Source organism: Trachemys scripta, chromosome 9 (assembly GCF_013100865.1).
Source record: "Trachemys scripta elegans isolate TJP31775 chromosome 9, CAS_Tse_1.0, whole genome shotgun sequence".
NCBI lineage: Eukaryota > Metazoa > Chordata > Testudines > Emydidae > Trachemys > Trachemys scripta.
In genome coordinates this window covers 39582058-39587820 of record NC_048306.1, presented here as the reverse complement: position 1 = coordinate 39587820, position 5763 = coordinate 39582058, and the positions used below count along the sequence as shown (strand labels likewise).

The 5763-nt window shown below is 51.6% G+C and overlaps 1 long non-coding RNA gene across 1 annotated transcript in view; it reads right to left on the bottom strand.

Moving 5' to 3' along the window:
- The window catches only part of LOC117883437, a 24358-nt gene extending 23529 nt beyond the window's left edge, over positions 1-829 (bottom strand). Inside the window, exon 1 of the long non-coding RNA XR_004647264.1 lies at positions 776-829. This is a non-coding gene — a long non-coding RNA (uncharacterized LOC117883437). The remainder of the gene's footprint in view (positions 1-775) is intronic.
- Between the last annotated feature and the right edge of the window lie 4934 nt (positions 830-5763).

Below are 5763 nucleotides of genomic sequence, written 5' to 3'. Positions count from 1 at the left end.
TGCCTGCCCCAACAGCCCTCTACACCCCCTTATCCTGACAGCCCCCCGAACCCCCGACCAATCTAACCCCCCATTCCCTGTCCCTTGCCTGCCCGCCCCCGGCTGAGGGAGAGCTGCAGGCTCCACGTGCAGCCAAACAAATAAGGCGCTGCTCTGCGGGGGAGGAGGGAGTGGGGGAGGGTGAGGGACTCTGGCTGCTAGAGGCCCCAGTGGCTGCGAGCGGCTTTCAATCAGGCACAGCCGTCCAATCAGCCGCGCCGCACTCTGCATGAGGGGAAGGGGGAAATCCCAGACATTTCTACCTTATTAGAAATTCCCCCCAGACAGCCATTTAAAGCTAAAAATGCTGGACATGTCAGGAGAAACCTGGATGGATGGTAACCCTATTACTGCACAAACAGGAAGTGCTATCCAATTCTACACAGTATACAGAAGGGGGAATTAAGGCTTGGAGGTGAAGTGACCTGGCCAGTAACGAGTGAATTGCAGAGGCATGAACAGAAGCCAGCACTCCCAGTCCCCTGCTCCAATGCTCTGCCTGCTACAAGGTATTCTCCATGCCCAAGCTACCCCTGCAAACCTGGGAAACAGAATGAAACTCTCCCTCCCTTCTTTACCCAGTTTTGGCTGTTGCTGCTTTTGGAGGAAAAACCAAGGGTGAAAAAATGTGATGGATCTAGCTATTTTCTACATACTGCACTATATATTCTGAGCTATTCGCTTGTCATGACATTAGGGCAGTAGCTGCTGTTTTTGCAAAGAAACTCATACATACCATGCTGCTTCGTGGAGACTTCACATTTGTTCTTGCATTTCACCTAACATAGAAGTTATGCAGATAGGAAGTCCCTGTCGGCTCTTTGCCGGGGGCACAACAAAATACAGAATTCTGGCAGTGAAGAAAGGATTGTAAGAAGCTGGAGAGCTCAGAGGAAGGGAAGCAACAGAAGCAAAGTCAGCGCCTGATTTACAGGAAAGAGAAATGGCTGGAGAAAGGATCAGGTTTCAGGAGGGAGGTAGTTTGCTGTGATGCCAGGGGCTCAGGCCTGCAAGCTGGTGGCCTGGCTGCTCACACAAACAGGCCTCTCAGTATGTAACCCTGGCTTCTCAACCTGCTCAGTAAAGATCTCTCTCCTACAACTCTGCCACATTGCTTAGTGGTAACGAAACACTGGCAGAGGTAAAACAGCAGCTTCTGGAGATATAGGAGATTACATCTGAAGGAGGAAGAATTTCAAGCCATTCTTCAGAGGCACACACACAGCCTTCAAGTGCCATGCCGCACGCAGCTCGGCTCGGGGAGCTCAGCACTCTGCTCCCCAAGGAGTCCTGCTCTCTCCTTGTTTTGTCGGGTGGCGAATGATGCTGAACAAATTGTACAAGGCCAGGTCTGAGAAAAGCAACAGAGCAAATAACCCCCCCCCCCCCCCCCGCATTTGTCTGTTCTCCCTGTAAATTGATTAAAGACGCTCCATTTCCAGCCGAGGTGCCAGCCAGCTGCGGTAACCCGATGTGACGGAGCAGGGCAGATTTGACCTGGGAATGTTGCAGGGGGATTGCAGTGGGGATGTGGGACTTCCCTTGAAGGAAGCTACCTGAGCTGTAACCTGAGCCAGGAATGGGGGTGGGGAGAATTAACACCTTCTGCCCGGGAGACCGAACAAAGGAGAGGAGGAGCTGGGGGGAGCAGGAAGGGAGGAGCAGCAGGAGGAGTTTTGGGTTTAGTTTCAGGTTGGGCTGGGTGGTGCAACACAGGGAACCCCAAGCTGGGGTCTAAGCTCCCTGAACCTCCCAGAGGGACCTAATTGAGGGGGTCTGGTCATACCTACACGCTCTGCTTGAGACTGTGTTCCTGTCCTTGAATAAACCTTCTGCTTTACTGGCTGGTTGAGAGTCGCAGTGAATCTCAGGAAGAGGGGTGCAGGGCCCTGACTCCCCCACACTCCGCAACACCCCCTCCCTCCACCCAGCCAGGGAAACAATCCTTCTGAACACATCCCCTGAGCCAGCATGGAAGCACCAAGGCTCTGGAGCTCAGAGCTGAGCCTCTCTTCCCACGCTACTTCAAAGCAATTCTAGTGCTGCTGCCTGGCACCAGCGACCCACCCCCAAGACCAGGCTTCCCAGTGGGATTCCCAGCACTGGAGCTGGGCAGAGTCTGAGCACAGCTCTTCTCCCAGAACCACTGGCCCTGCTCCAGGCCCAGGAGGGCCAGTGGGAGTGTAAATCAAAGGAGTGGGACAGATCCTGAAGTCTTTCTTGGGGCCCCAAGTCTGAATGCACGCCGAGGAGTGGCCCCATTGACTGCAATGGGACTACGCACCTGAGTAAAGTTACACACACGTCAGTGTTTGCAGGACCAGGGCCTTGCTTTTTAGTCACTCCTTGGCCAGGCAAATCTCCCAGTGAAAGCAATGAAACTTTGCTGGGAAGGAATATTCTTGTTATACTACTTTCCCCTATTAAAAAAATGTGGTCAGCCCCCTGCAACCACAGTCCTGGACTCCTCACACAGCTCTGCTAATGCTGCTCAGGCCTGACCTGCAGCCCTGTAGCATCCTCCATCACCACTTAGCAGTCCCAGAGTGCCAGGCGCTGTACAAAAACATATTAAGATACACTCCCTGCCCCGACAAGCTTACAATCTAAATCAGTGATTCTCAACCCACAGCCCGCTTGCGGCCCAATCATCACACAGCTGCGGTCCATGTGACAGCCTCAGGACCCCACTGGTAGGATATATATTGTGTGGATGCGACCCACATAACACAGAGAGCTGTATATGTGGCCCACATTGGTAAATAGGTTTAGAACCACTGATCAAAATAGGCAAATACAGGGTGGAAGAAGAAATGATTATCCCCATTTCACGGCTGGGGAACAGAGACACAAAGAGATAAGGTGATTTACCCAAAGCAGAGCCAGGACTTGAACCCAGATCTTGTAAGTCCTGGTCTGTCTTATCTTTATTGGAGTATTCTCCTGACACCCATTGCTGGAGAAGCTGAGCATCTTCCACATCAAATTGATCGCAACAGTGAAATCCCAAGTGGATTGAATGGAGTCTTTGGAATGACTCACTTTTCCAAGTGAAAACTTTGCTCAGGATAGGGTTTGTGTGATTGGGATTTGGAGTAGAAGAGAGTGTCAGTGATGCCGTTTATTGGGTAGAAGGCAGTGCCAGTGCTGGGGTTTAGAGGTAGAAGGGGGTGCCAGTCTGGGAGTCTATTGGGTAGTAGGGGAGTCAGTGTGGGGGTTCAGAGTAGAAGGGGGTCAGTGTTGTGTCATTCGCATGGTGAAAAGGCTATTGCACAGAGGAAGATTTTGTAGCATTTCCTAAAGACAGCCAGACTCCAGATTCATCTGGTCTCCTCTGGCAGATTGTTCCATAGCCAGATCCCTCAGCAGAGGATGCTCTGTCCCCAGCTCTCGCACACTGCGTCATGAGCTTTGTGATCTGCATTGTCCCAAAGGGGAGTGCCTTGACCCCAAGACCAACCAGCCTCTGGAAGCCTATCACAAACATGAATGAATTAAGCCACACATGCCCCACCCTCCAGAGATAGGAAAGTATAACTCTCCCTATATTTCAGGGGGGTAAGTGACTTGCTCACAGTCACAGAGTGAGCCCGCACAAGAGGCAAGACTAAAGCCCCTGTCTCCTATGTCCCAACCACAAAGCTATCCCCTTCCTCCCTTTTCATTAAAAGCAAATAAACAAGTAAAAATCCCAGCAGAGCGTGCAATATACAAAAGTACATGTGGAGGGCTGGGAAGCTACCCAAGGGTTCAGCTCCATAAAGCTCCCAGCCTCTTACAATATAAATATTTTATTTTTCTCCCTCCTTCCCAACCCATGGGCTCAAGCACCGAAAACATAACAATCAGTTCTCATCCCAGCCACTCCAGCAAACAATTCCCTCTAATAATCATACTAAACAATTTGCACTGTGAAATATATATATATAGATAATTGCATGGCAGACGTAGCCACGGGCTGCAATTACCATGAGCGACAGCATTCCCCCATGGAGCCTGGACAAGCTCACAAGTGTGTAAGAAGACGACAAGCTTCTGGTGCAAAGTGGGGAGAGGAGGCGACCAGGCTGGTCTGGGGTGTTTTATTCCACTTCCCATAGGGAAAAGGGGGTTGGGCCCGACCCCCAAATCCATGCATGGCAAACCGGAGAAGACGGAGACATACAGGCTAGCGTACAAAGTACACCGCACCAAGCTAGCCAGACTTCCATTTGCTAGCACAGAGTCTCACAACGCATCACTTGTTTTCCCTGTCCATGGGTTTTCAGGATGACAGTCCTCCTACCTCGAGTTCTGTTCTTGCCCTAGGTTGAGGACCAATGGAAAGACTCTGGATGCTCTAGGGCTCCCATGCAGCACTCCCTGTCCCATCAGCGCGTTTGCTTAGAAAAGGACTGAAGGATGTTCCATCTTGCCCTCCTAGCCTCCTACACACACAGGGCCAGATCCTCAGCTGTGATCACTCGACATTGCTCTGAGGACAGCAAGGGAGCTCTGGCAGTTTACACCAGCTCGTGATGTGGCCGAAGAAGCTACTCAATGATCAATGCAAAAATGTCTTCCCTAGGAGCAGGATCCTTGGGGGCGCCCGGGCATGGCGTGCACAGCCGGAGTGCAGGTGTGCCTTTCAAAGGGCATTGCGGCAGAACCACCCAGCAGTTAGGAGCGCTGCGGAATGGAAATACCATCATGTGCCTCATAAGGCAGCCCCCCCTGTGCATGGGAGCAGCTCCTTGCTGGGCAGAGGCAGGGCAGGCCTGCAGGAGATGCCACTCACTAGCACTCTCCCAGGGAAGGGTTGCCCTAACACAGAGGGGATGAACACACCACTGCTGCCTTTCAAAGGTACTTGTGCCAGCAGCCCAGAGATGAAAGCACCAGGAAACAAGACAAGCAAGAGGGAAAATGCAGGGAGTAGAGCATCTGAGAGGGGGGTAGGGGACATTTGGAGAGGTCACACAGATGCCACCTCCTGCTCCCTATGTACATTCATGCAGCAGACATTGGGTTCAGACCCAGCTCAGACCCTGCCCTGCCTAGTGACCCCGAGCAAGTCATTTTCCCTCTATGGGTCTCTGTGGTCCTCCCCCACCAACCATTAATCTACCTTGTGTATTTAGAATATAAGCTCTTCATGCCAGGGGCTGGCTCTCACAATGTGACCACACAGGGCCTAGCACATACCTCATCTGAGCAGTCCAGGCACCAACATCATTATACTAAAGCTAACAAGTCAGGGATTTTAGCACCAGAAGGAACTGGTGGATCTAGTCTGACCTAAGGAGCACTGCCTGTCAGGAGCGGGATACAAACACACATCTCCATGGGAGACAGCAACCTTAATACAGCACCTTAAGCCGCTCAACCATCCTGACCTGCTCACAGGCCCCCTGCAGATACGCTGAGGTGCATGAAAGGCTCTCCTGATATTACTTTTCCATTAAAGCAATCGCTGCAGTTGCCACTGGCCTGTAATGGGATCAGTGTCGTGGGAGGACAGGTGGGTTCATGTGATCACAAATGAGTAGGGAGGTGTCCTTGAGATCACCTCTCCATTTCTTTGTGGCCCACACTATGTACCTTTGAGAACCCTGTCCTAGGAGCAGATCCAAAGCCCACTGAAGTCAATGGGCACCTTTCCATTGGCTCTAGGGGGCTTTGGGTCAGGCCCTAGATTATTCAAAGTTGAAGAATTTTTTAAAAACTAACTTGCTTTCACGCAGA